This window comes from Phalangium opilio, unplaced genomic scaffold (assembly GCF_054372755.1).
Source record: "Phalangium opilio isolate 3A_F unplaced genomic scaffold, DU_Popi_V2 ptg000070l_1, whole genome shotgun sequence".
In the NCBI taxonomy this organism is placed as follows: domain Eukaryota; kingdom Metazoa; phylum Arthropoda; class Arachnida; order Opiliones; family Phalangiidae; genus Phalangium; species Phalangium opilio.
Genome location: NW_028324182.1, coordinates 11,301,905 through 11,315,767, shown reverse-complemented (window position 1 = coordinate 11,315,767; position 13,863 = coordinate 11,301,905).

Genomic DNA, 13,863 nt, shown 5'->3' with positions numbered 1-13,863 from the left:
GAATCTAGTTCGGCCGTCTACCACCACGAGCGTCTCACGTTTTGGAGGGAAAATAACAGAAACCGCTACTAGAGGGCCAACCGTTGGTGTGTTATCAAGAATATTCACTACCGTCGAGTGAAGAATTTGGTTAGCTCAGTACTTCTAGTCTCATCTCACTTCTGATTCTACCAATGCCATAGGAGATTTTTCATCTTTTTACACTTCGTCAAACGTTTCAAACTATCACCAGCTCGCCTTAACATGCATTATTCTATTTCAATTTGTAGCAAAAATATATACGGTTGAAAATTAAATATATATAAGAAATCAGATTCGATGCGTAGGGCAGATACGATACGGCGGATGCATGGTTTTAAACAGAGATAGATAGTTCGGAAAGTAATAATCCTACTTGTATATAGGTATATATTCTCTCAATCTCGAATATATAAGGCATAAGAGACGTTATCAAAGTTAGTAATCTGGCGGGCGTATCACCATTATTATACGGAATTATTTTTATATGGAAACGCAAATGCACGCCCAAATCCCTCAAGAGCCAAACCCACAAACCAGAGAGATAGACCAAGATCAAGAAAAAAAGTTATAGTTCGACACTGAAGTTTGCGTGGTAGAATTTATACCCGAGATAAGGGGAAAAAATATAAGAGGAAACACGCAAAACACCCTGATTAGTACAGATTCTACAAAATTACCCTTAGGTCTAGAGTATAATCTAAAATTACAAGAATTGAGCGTAGCCATCTTTCTACCCAAGTTTAAGTGCGCAAGTTAAAAATATGAAGTTCAAAAATACTCCTTTGAGCAATTAACCAACGACATGATTACGTTTTGAGTAAGACGTACCGAAAGAAAATTGATTTCTAAGCTAGGCAATATTAAAATTTCCTGAGAAATATATAAGACTAGTATGATTTAACTGTAACAAGTCTCGAATCGCGCTTCAGAATGTCCATAAGTGCGAACGGAAGCGAATTAAATTGGTTTGTTTCGAATCATTTCTTTCGAAGGTGTATAAAACGTGTAGTAAGTTCTTCGGCGGCGTGTGGGTCCAGGCTATCGACGTCATCTCGTAATCGGGGTGGAATATTTTAGGGCGGTCCGAGAAAAAAAAGGGATCGAGAAGGAAAAACAAGAAAGATGGAAAAGCATGCAGCCTGGAAAGAAATATGATTGATTCGAGGGTTTTGCTATGAGCCGCTTGGAACTAACTACATATAGAGTTGACGAGTTTGTTTTTGAGCATTGAATGACGGAAGGCGCGTGAAGAATCGCTAAAGAGAATAGAAGCCGAGCGACGTTAACGCGATCAGACAGTTTGGTCTACGCCATGGGCGTGGAACCCACGAGTCGACGCCGAGCAACGATACGATGTCTTAGGCAGATTAAAAGCTTACAAATCATCTTAGCTTTATATATTGTATGATCTTTCCATTTTCTTATACTCGCATACCCTACCTCGATAATTCCTTGGGCATGCAGCTTTAGAAAGGAAAAAGAAAAAGGTTAATTCGTAGGCGTCTATGATATTACTTTCCCGTTCAAATATTGGCATTTCCATCTCCCCCGGTGTTATCGTTTGGCACGAGGTTATCGACAATTCTCATCTTTGAAAATCCGCCAGAGATCCAATTTGCCTCCTTGCGTATAAAGCGCGCTAAAATATTGCAGTATAAGAAAATTGACAGACGTACAGTACATTTTAAACACCTCGGGTCAAATATATATAGTCCGGGGACAAGTTTTCATTCGCTAATTAATTAACAGACAATATAATTGACAGATTGAAATTAATTAAATAAAGAATAATTTCTTGGACAAAAGAACCGGTTTAAAATGAACTCAATGGTCAACTTATTAGGGATAAAAAACGCCCATTACTTAAGTTGATTATAGTAAAACACGAAATTCTTCGTATAACTGACAAGATAATTTTGTAGCAGTCAAGAAAGACCCATAATCAACATATCCTTATATAGAAGGTAATCAAATGTCGGTCGGTCAGACAATGTTCAGTATATATCTTAATATTTTTAAGACACAGCTTATGTATGCCGCGTAACGTTTTAACCACACCTACGTCTTTCCGAGAAAAAATCTAATTTAAATATATCGAGTTGTATAAACATTCAAATAGACACCTTTGAAATTACGTTCGCGTATACTTGTAATTTTTTTAACGGTTACACATTGAAGAGGGAAAAAAATGAGTGTGCCATAACTCATCGAAGCCTATTAAACTCGCCGAAAAAACATATTTCAGCCATTTATTACGTATTGTTTCTACTTAAGTTAAAACGTGTTTTAGAGTGTAGTGAGCCGTGAGGTAAAAATTACCGGGAATAGACTGACAGGTCGGCAAGCCGCTCGCGCCAAGAGCTTATAACTTATACAATCATTCGTGCTTAAGGGGAAAAACAAAACTTTGAGAAAGCGATCTGGATATAGATGGCAAAATATGACAAGTTCATTTGTCAGTGAATAAAAAAAAATCCGTGTAGAAAAAACTCAATTTACGTTTTTGACCTTTTGGTTACCCGAACCACAAGGGGTATGGCCAACAAATTTTAAGCTGAGGGGTATATCACTACTAATTCCGTCTAGCATTGTCAGGATACGTTAGGATGAAATTAAGCTAGCTAGCTCATTATAGTAAGTTGCCTCTCGTTTTGAGCGATGTTTCGAGCCACGCACAATGCATTTTTATTTTAAAAAGCCCACGGCCGGGTTAAAAGAATGCGCGGTGCTCATATTTCAAAAGGAATTAATGATATCGTGATATAGAAATGTTTCATTCAATCAAAAACGCGATCGTAAATTAAGCTTTGTTGGCAATCTATGCTTTTGGGCACAAATTCCTTAATCCATTACTAAACTAATTTTTAACTACATCTTTTCTGAGCGAGCATGCATGCACATGCATTCGGCGAAAATAAATTTCTCCCTTTAGAAATCGCGAGTTTAAAGAACTTGAGAAAATTTACGAGCATTCTAGACAAGCATTCAAAAGCTGGATCAAATTTAATTTGTTCTGTTACGTTAGAAATTCTCGCTCGGATATAGAAATACACTTTGTCTATTTTTGTCCGGAGATTAAAGAGAGAGAGAAGAAAAAATGGATGGTAGAGATTTTACACTAGCTTTGAATTGAAATAGAACGGGTTTTTTCATTTTCTTGATTTGACTAAAAACGCGAAGTCTGATAAACGATATGATGGTTGGTTAATATCAAAAGATTCGGGATTGCTACGCTATATAGGTAAGACGAGTGAGGGAAGAAAAAGGATGGTGGTGGCTGCATTTTTGTGTAATTCGCGTAGCTAATAACCGCTTTTGATACAAGGCGCACCGACAAAAAAATTAAGATTAATGTATTTAGAATTTAAGGGTTGCCCGCGCGAGCAAAAAAAAGGGTATTTTAGATCTCTCCCTGCTATAATTGGATGCCCCGTTGAGTTAGCGTTAGCTACCGACTTCAAACAAGATGGACCAAGAGAAGATCAGCGTCATACGACTAGAAAATTTGCGCGAAAAATATCTGATCCAACACAGTGAATCTGAGTCTAAGATAAGTTTCTTCTGAACCCATTCAGAATGCCCATAGTTCCCGCCGAACCCCAGTCAAAATGTTCAGAGTACCCGCCGAACCCCAGTCAAAATGCTCAGAGTACCCGCTGAAACCCAGTACAAATGTCCAGAGTACCCGCCGAAACCCAGTACAAATGTCCAGAGTACCCGCCGAACCCCAGTCAAAATGCTCAGAGTACCCGCTGAACCCCAGTACAAATGCTCAGAGTACCCGCTGAACCCCAGTACAAATGTCCAGAGTACCCGTAGAACCCCGGTCGCAATTTCCCAGAGTACCCACAGAACCCCGGTCGCAATTTCCCAGAGTACCCGTAGAACCCCGGTCGCAATTTCCCAGAGTACCCACAGAACCCCGGTCGCAATTTCGCAGAGTACCCACAGAACCCCGGTCGCAATTTCGCAGAGTACCCACAGAACCCCGGTCGCAATTTCCCAGAGTACCCACAGAACCCCGGTCGCAATTTCGCAGAGTACCCACAGAACCCCGGTCGCAATTTCGCAGAGTACCCACAGAACCCCGGTCGCAATTTCCCAGAGTACCCACAGAACCCCGGTCGCAATTTCCCAGAGTACCCACAGAACCCCGGTCGCAATTTCGCAGAGTACCCACAGAACCCCGGTCGCAATTTCGCAGAGTACCCACAGAACCCCGGTCGCAATTTCCCAGAGTACCCACAGAACCCCGGTCGCAATTTTCCGAAGTTGAACAGCAGTGAAAGTATACCCACTAAACTCTCGATAAATCCCACAATAATTCAAAAAAGTGATATGAATAGTTAATGTTAATGTTGAAAGGGGTGAATAGTTAAACTTCTACTCACTTCAAACATTTCCCTGAAGTTTACGTGATAACGGATCGGTATTGATTTCACAAATCGATATCAATTGATCACGCATTTTGTGGTCGTCGAAGAGCTGAAACGAAAAGAAACATACTTAGTATTTTTTCATGTATTTCACAGAAAATTAAGCGATTCTGAAAGACATCCAAAAATACTGTTAGCATTAACCCGAAAACATGAAACAAATCGCAACGAAACTGAATATTTGCCTAAATAGATTAAATAATTCTCTGGGGCTCTAAGGTTTTGCATATATGCAAATATGGAAATGTATTAGTTCTAAAACCCTGCGGCGTTTAACTTCAATTTGACCACAAGGGAGTAAAAAAGAACTTGAAATAATTTACTAGGCATGGATAAAGCGTATTAAATTAACAAAATAATCTAAGAGTAAAAATATATTCGAAATATTAATTCTGGTAGCGAAGATAATTAAAAGAAATTAAACAAAATATTATTCTAAAATTACAAAAATGATTCTTGGAAAATTCGCCAAAAATAAAAAAAAATACGAGAGTAATTTAATTTAGATCAACATTGAGTTTAAACTAAAAGGTTGCACCCACGGATGCACGAAATTCGAGACTTAAAATCGAGATATTTTAAAAATTAATATTTTAGGGAGTAAACACAATACCTACCCGAGTTCGTGATAACCGCGTCACTCATTTAAATACAAGCCTTAAAAACATTTTATTAAAATTACACCATGGGCTATCACGATTTCTAATCTACGCTTTTAAATTTAATACTAATTTGACACGAGGGAAGAAACTATTATAGTCTAATACCCATTGAAGTTATTTCTTTTTTTAATATAACAAAAATAATCAGCTAATAGACGAAGGAAAAGAGAAAGAAAGAGAGAGAGATGAAACTCATTAATCTGGCGATAAAAGGGTAACGAATAGTTGCCGCAAACAAAATTACAGAGTGGACTAATTGCGCTTAATATTACGTAATAAGACGATCGACGGAGGGTGTGTCGGGTTTTCCATTAGAAAAACTTTGAAAACTAGGAAAAGAAAAAAAATCAGCGGGCATGCAGCTAGGAAGGCTTAATTTAATTTGAGACGAAACTCGTGATAGCGGCGAGCATCATTCTAAAAATTATTATATGACAGGGAAATTATAATTGCGCAATAAAAAATGGAGAAGAAACTTGAGCTAAAGCGTAGGGTGAGTAGCGGTGCAATCAATGTCGTTACTAGACTATATAAAGGTTCATCATCTAGTGGTCTTTCGTTCAATATCATCATAAGATTATAACACATAAGTATATGAAAGTTTCCGTACAGTAGAGACCGACTTTTTCACTTGTGAAACTATCAGTAAGTGGTTTCAAACTTATTCGTAACTACAGTAGAATCTTCATTATTTTTTGATACGAGTGAAATTATAGATTTAGACACTACAGCAGCGTGTTTAAACCTGATCAACCTATGATATCTATCTCCCATTTTGGCAGTATGATCAGATCAAGAAGTGATATCTAGTTTATTAGGGAGAAGGTATAAATTCGCCATATTTACAGCTTTATCTCCAGTCCAAACGTATAGTAGGTCCGGAGTTAATCCCCGTCGCCTCAAAATTACAACCAGCATCTCATTGGTTCTTGAAAACTCACGTCAGCGCGACGCGAATGACGAAAATTACGTTGTATTTTCCGACTGAGGAGAGGCAGCGAAATAGCCCGGTCTCCTTTTACGTCCCCCCTTGTATTTTGAAAGGGGGACTGGGACTATGGCGCGGCGCGAATGCTTAGGCATCTTATACGTTCTCCCTAATAAACTAGAAATCACTTCTTGATCAGATATAGACTCGTTATGACCGCGGAGATAATTTTTTTTTAAAGAGTTTTGAGGCTATATCGGGTTATATAGTTATACGGTCTTGTGTTTAAGCTTTATGAAATTGGGCTTTATTAATATTTTCACAGTCAGGAGAACGTGACCGAAATGAGAGTCACGACGGGCCCTTTGGCTTCAATTTGCTTCCTCTCTCTCCTTTCCTATCCCTCGAGTTAGATAACTCGCATTTTCCCCTCAATTTAACAAGAACTTTAACTAGAAAAAAAAATAATATTTTCACGTCCGAGATATAGACAAAAGAATTCTTAAAAAAATTAAAAAATATGTATTTTTTCGCCTCCTAATTGAAATAATTGCCTATGCCTGGTTAACCGAATGATTTAAGCGATTTCCCGACTGCCAATTAGTGAAATAAAAATAAATTGGGAATAACGAGTAAACTTTGATCACAAGAAAAAGAATTAAGCTGAACTCAAATTCAACTTTATACAGTATAGACTTTTGTGATTATATTTCATGATTTTTCTCTTAAAAATATTTTGCCCAAATTATTAATTATAATTTGAGGAAATCATATTTTTAATTTTACATTTAGAAAAAACTCCTAAGATATCAATTAGGAGTTATCTATAATTTCGCTCCAATTTAGTCTTCAATCTAAGATCGTCTCGTCTCCATAATAAACTAATTAAATCAAATCAAATCAACAATATGGTAGCCTTAGGTAATGTAAATTTCGACTTTTTAAATAATAGGTCCCGATAAACTAACCTCAGTTTAATAGAGAAAAAAACTAATATAAAAAAAATAAAGACTTAATTCGTGAATCGTGAGTTAATTTTGCCACGGGGCAACATTCAGAGGAACCGAGATTATTAATTTCCCGTTGCATTTATATGAAAACATTCGTCGTTGACCTTTGACCCCGCTTATTAATTAAAGAAGATATATCCCAGATGGAAATTAAAAGGCCTGTAATCTTCCTCGTGTTAACCCTCAGGCTGGAAGATTTATTTAAATGAAAAAAAAAAATTATTAAGATAATTACCGAATCTTGTTAAGCAATTGAAATAAGGGAACTATTTAACTTACTACCTACGCAAAGCTATACATTTCTTTAAATATTTTGACGTTAATAGAGGACATAAGTATCCATCGTACGTGAGTAGCAATTCGAAAATATATTTGTCAAATAATATTTATAAATTACCTAAAACCAGTTTAAATAAACCTAAAGAATTTAAACCAATGAGGTTAAATAGGCTATTAGCAGAAATTTTTAATTATTATTTATAACAATTAATTTTATTCATTGTTATTTGTTAATCAAGTCATCCAGTTTCAACATCTTTGGACTGGGACGAAGTACAGACCCTAAAATATTATTTGCGGGGTTATGTTTATTTAATTAAGCCAGAGTTAAGCCATTCTAAAGCCTATAATCTCAACCCTTTATTGCCGAATTACTTATTCAAAACAGATTAGGTATCACACTTCAGGTAGAGTTGCGATACTCCAAGTTTTCAGGCTTATTGGTTTGCCGCACCAAGTACACCCATTTGAAGCAGGGCAGCTCCCTTATCAGGGGAGCTCAGCCGAAATGAAATTTACAAAAAGAATACAAAAATAACATAGAAAAAGCTACAGTCAATTGCCCGATACCTAGAATTATTTCTAATCGAAATTACTGAAGTAAATCTCTCGGAATATTTCGTGTCTATTACGTAATAATTGCTTATACTTGATAAATCGAAGTTGAAGAAATTCCACCCCTTAAGAAATTCGTAGAAACGCTAGCTTTTAGACGTAATTTCGACAGTTAAGGCAAACATTCGATCGTTTAAATCGAACGATCGGGGATCAAACGTGCATGCATGAACAGTATATCTTGGCGATTATCAACTTCGAAACTCGGGTTTGGTTACCCCTAAGGGAAATATTTTTGAAACGCCGGTGTATAAATATAGAAGCGGCCGGGCGTATTATAAGTATAAGTGTCTCTCTTTGGGCCATCATTAATTGGAAAGTCCAAAAATATAAAAATAAAGAAAATCTGAAAAACGTTAAAGCGCTCCTGGAATTACCCCCGGAGTAGTTAAGGTTCTACGTGATCCGAATAAAGTTACCTTAACTGGGCACGCGGGGTCACAATCCATGCACCCCAACGAGGACCGAGAATCGTTCGGTGTATAAATTGGGTTGGGTTTATTACTAGAAAGGGACTATCCCAAAAATTTCCGAATTTATCGATTTTAAAACCTATACTTTTAAACGATTCCGAGCGGTGATTCTCGAGAGTAAGGTTCGATCCTTGGCTAACCTTAACTTCGTGTTCAAAGATTGTTACTTATCTTAAAGAACCACACCTTTCTCTCGCTTAAATTTAGTTGCCACCGCGGTTAATACCAAAACACGCTTTCAATGTTTCCTTTCTTTTATCAGGGTGTAAGTTTCGTCGACGATGTGCATCGCCTCGACTCAAAATTGTCAAACTAATCTTAATTTTTCTGATGTACAGAAACGTAGAATGGTTTTACTATGACACTAACTTCTTGCAATAATCATAAGTTTATAAGATACGATCCATAAGTATGACACATCCTATACTCTGTAATGCTAGAAACTTACAGCTCGAGCTAGTTCGAAAACGACAAGCGAAAATTGCATTACTACACTCGGTTAATTTTGCAATTTTAGTCTGTACTTAGCCTTTGGCAGCGTCTCACCTGGCGTATAGCTTTACCTCGAATCTATGACCTACGTCACTTCATGGCAAGCTCCAGTTTGTAACCAAAGATTAACAAACTTATGGAGCATATCTTATGAACCTTTTAAGGGCTAACCCATAATTTCAAAGATAGCTCTCCGTTGCTTAAGCTATGGTTCCAAAATATCAACTCAAATATAGTGTTAAACGGCAAAATATTATGGAATTTAATCCAAAAATTTGCTATCAATGATATTGCAACTATTATTCAGTTAGTAAATAAAAACAACAATCTAAAATTACCGGTTTTTTCACGCAATATGAATTATTTGCGTACACGCGATCAGGTCTAGCTTCATTTTCCCCAGGCGAGATCTTTGTAAAAAAAAATTGGTATGCCCAAAGTAACTTTAAGAAGGACGAACGTACGCGACATTTTAGTCAAGATTAGTGTCACTTTTCTTGAGCTTGAAGCGCGACAGAGATATACAGTGTCTCTCTCTCGCAAAGCGGCGCCCCTTTGAAGAAAAAAAACTTTATAACGAAGTCGAATTACCCAACGACTAATCTTCAATCTCGATAAACACGAACAGGTTTCTATTTAGAAATTTGTTCTTAAAAAAAAATCTCAAACGAATTTCTAAAATTCGCAAAATTTTCTGTTTGAAATTACCCATTAATCGAGAATTATCCTAGAAAAGTCGCGCCATGGGTCACGCTTTGAACTTTTAGCCACGAAGAGGGAAGTCGAAAGAAGCTAAAAAAATATTAAATTAATAAAAATCGTATTTAGGTTTAATCATGAAGGGTTTCTTTAAATTTTAAGATAATTTCATTTTTTTTTCTTTTTAGTTCTAACCCTGAAGCTATTACTTCGATTACGACCTGATAAATAATCCGATTGGCTGCTACACCGATAATTTGGAGGGGTTTAAAACCGAGCTCGCGTGCTCACTGCTTACTTAACTTTTAAAACTAAAGTTTATGCCAGTTTTTAATCGTTTAATTTTATAAAGAACCTTGGAAATTTAAATTTTTTTGGTGGTCAGATTCGAGGTAAATACATAAATTTTAGTTTCGTTTGATTTGCTTACGATTTACGAGAGAGTTTATAAATTACGATTTTCTGATTTAAAATATAAATTTTAAATTGAAAAATGTCCTGACCCGAGAACCAACGTCACTATGACGTCAAAAGGTTTTTTTTTCTGAATATAATTGATGATCACTTTAAACTTTAAAAAATGTAAAAGAAAAAAACAGAGTCAACATTGGGCAATAAGTTCATCAGAGGACAGTATACCAACTGCGAAGGAAGATGCCTAAATTCTTACTAAACACAAAAATCCGAAGGAATTTCATGATCAAGAAATTAAATCTGAAATCATAAAATTATTTATGAAACTGATTTGTTTCGCAACGAACTGATTCGTTACAAAGATGTCCTACTCTGTTCTGGTCCAAATTGTTTAAGAGTAAACTCTTTTATACATATTAATTAAATCAAACTGAAACGGTGCCAATCACGTGAAAGATTAAACCAAAAGATAATATTTAATCAACTATAATTAAATCCGCTAACATTTTATTTGAGAACTACTCTGAAACTGGAAACCAGAATTAACAATTTGAAAGCATTAAAAACGATACACCTGAATTCCTCCCCCTTATCTTTCAATTCGTTAAGGAAACAAATTTATTAGAGGACCAACTTTAATGGGATCAAAAGCGCACGTGGTAAAAAAAGAACTCCAACTCTCATCAGTTTTAGATTGATAAAATGAAAACCTTTCATTTTTAACTGTTTACCTGTCGCTACCGAGAAGAGTTTTTTGTAAGAATTTTTGGCAAAGTAAAATCCTTCTTTCCTTTTTTAGAAGTAAGTCCCCAATTAGACCTATCTGCTGAAAGATGTCTCAATTTATAGCTTCTCTAGGACCGTATTTCGTCAAACACTAAGATCTAATCAAATTAATCTTTCGGTTTCTCCTGGAGAGAAAACTTTTAAAATTCCGAACTGAAATAAAATAACTTAGATAATTCGTTATCGATATTAAAATTTTGAAATTTAATCGAGATATCCAAGGTTTTTGTTAAATCGTCTTAGTACATCCTTTGAAACACGGAATACTATCATCAACTACGATTCTTAACTTCCGGTCAATGAGTAACACTAAGCCTTTTTCCTCCCTTTAAAAAAATCAGTCATAATCTACAGTTCTACACCGTTTCTCTTACAAAAAATGGTGTAAAAACAGTAGTTGGGCGTTGGATTGTTGTATAAAAGGGGTTTAAATAACGTGTAATATCCTTCGGCGCTAGACCAAGACAAGAATGATTTCCCCTTTCTACATCTCTCTCTCTCACTGTTTCTCATTATTGTGGCGTAACCAATTCGTAAAATACGCGGTTTTTCAAAAGCAATTTTCCGTAGCGCTGGTCGCCTCGTGGCCAAAGCGAGCCATCGTTGGTAGCCTGCCTATTATCCACCCCTACATCTTTCTTATAATACACCCGAGAAAAAGAGATCTGGCTAGAAAAGTGTCCGGAAGCTCGAGAAAGAAAAAGAAATAATATAAAAACTTTTGGAATCAGGGCTCGTAAAGGAAATGGAAACCCGCGTTTGTGTAGGTGGCGCAACCATCGTCAGCCATTCAAAAACATTTGGCTAGATTATTACCCCCGAAAAGATTCAAAAGAATGGCGCCACAATATTCAGGGACCGAATATTTAAAGAGTAATAAATAGGGACTAGAATCTTGGTGGAGAAAGAGATGAAGTGAAAATCCCATAAATATAATGTTGCCTCTGTGCCCCCATCTAAGGCAACAAAGTCCTCCCAGAATCCTCAAGCATTTAGGTAGGGTCGTACGGTACCTAAACGTAAAGGATGCCACCTGTGACTTAAAAATAGAAGTTAGTTCTCATACAAAACCAATGACGCTAAGCGACAGCACTTAACGATCGCCTACCGAAGGATAGGGCTCGTCAACGAAAATACCTATACTTTTTTGCGTGTAATTTCCGAATTGTTCTATCGCCTTGATTTGTGTAAAAGGGGATTAAAGTCCTACTTCAATCCCTTTTGAGGCAAGGTCCATGGTAATATTACAAAGTAAAAGAAATTGTTTGGTCGTTGCCTTGTAGCTTTGAATCTTTATGCACGGTGTTATTACACGGGCGACAAAGGGGATCGAATGCGCCAAAAGAGAAGAATAAGATTGTGGGAGTCATTTTGACATATATTCCAACATCCTGCTAGATTTTTTAATACATACACATCTTCCTCCCTCCCCGCTTCACCTATAATACAAGTTATCATTGGCTTCTTTTCTACGTTATCGTGGAAGCGTATAAAAAGCGATTTCAAGCCGAGCTAGGCTACCCGGGTTACGTTTGACCAAATAATAACAGTTCAAACAATTCCCCCAGTCAGAATAAAAAAAAAAAATACATTATTGAGAATAAAGAACTACGGCTTTTATGTGTACACCTGTGCAGTAATTCCATGGATTACACCGCTTATATCCGAGGGATATCACTCTTAATTCAAAAACAACGTATCTCCATTTATTTATTTTAATTATTTCTTTTCCATCAAAGTGTAGTTTTTAATTTTAATTTGATTGCGTCAATGATTAAAAACCAAATTACCTTTAATTAAAATTTAAGCTTAAGTTTTCTAGAGACTTCCTAAAATAGGAATAGATATCAATTGTTCAAAAATTTAATAATAATAATAAATTGGAGATACGTGCTATTGAACTTAGTTATTGTAACCGGGATACCTGGTTTGGCTTTGGCCAATTGTATCTCTTGTGTGTTTAGTCGCTCCCGAACTTAATAATCCAACCATTATTATAATCCCCTAGATTATAACAGAGGTAACAAAACAAGTGTTTCAAGTCACATCAAAGCCATAAAAATTTGTTTCATAAACAGTCAAAAAATACTACCATCTGTTATTTATTTATTAAAAATATTCCCAGAATTAAAAATAAAAATTAAAATAAAAATATTTAACAATATATATGCCTAATTCTATTTTCTTAATTGAAACTAAGATTAATTAATAGATTATCAATAACTAGCAGAGGGCGCTCGCTGGCTTAAATTAAAATATCTGTTAAGTTTTTAATTACTAGCGCTTCAACACTGTGTTTATACCTTTATGTGTAATTGGTTTAGAAGTGTTTAAATTTAGAAGTGTGTTTGGGAAAAAAATATGTTTATGTTCCCCTAACAGCTAGCATAACAGGGTCAAAATAAAACACCCTAAAACATTGTTTTTCAGACCCGAGCCTCAAAATTGTACATAAATTCATTCAACAAGATGAAATCGTGTTATGGACCGGAAGACGATCGACACAGACGGCCTTCTATATTATAACAAAGAGATATTTCAAAAGCACATGTATATAGCGAGGGCGAACAAACTTACCCCTATATACTCTATACTCATGGCCGTTATTTAATTATGTAAAAAAAATATACATGGCTGAATTTGACAAAAAAAAATTACACTATCAAATTCAATACGTGAGAAACAGTAATAAAATATAATTTAGCGATACCTCTATAGGACAAAAACTGGCGCCCCGTTTTTATGTAAAACAAATATAGGTTTCAATATACGCAGATGTCATGTATCCCTAATTCTTTTCAAATAAAACAAATTACTTTTTACTACTAATAACAACCTCGGTGTTTAAGCATGCGTGTTTGAAAACGTCTAACTATAACTCCCCCCCCCCTCGCCCAAAAAAAGCTCCTTTCTCCGTTTTATATTAAATATTCGAAACGCTTAATTAAGCAACTATGTCTAGATTTCAGCGAATTCTATTCCCAATTTTTTGCGGTATTTAACACCATTTTTGCCTTCGAAATTGTTATATTAATATTAAAATAAACC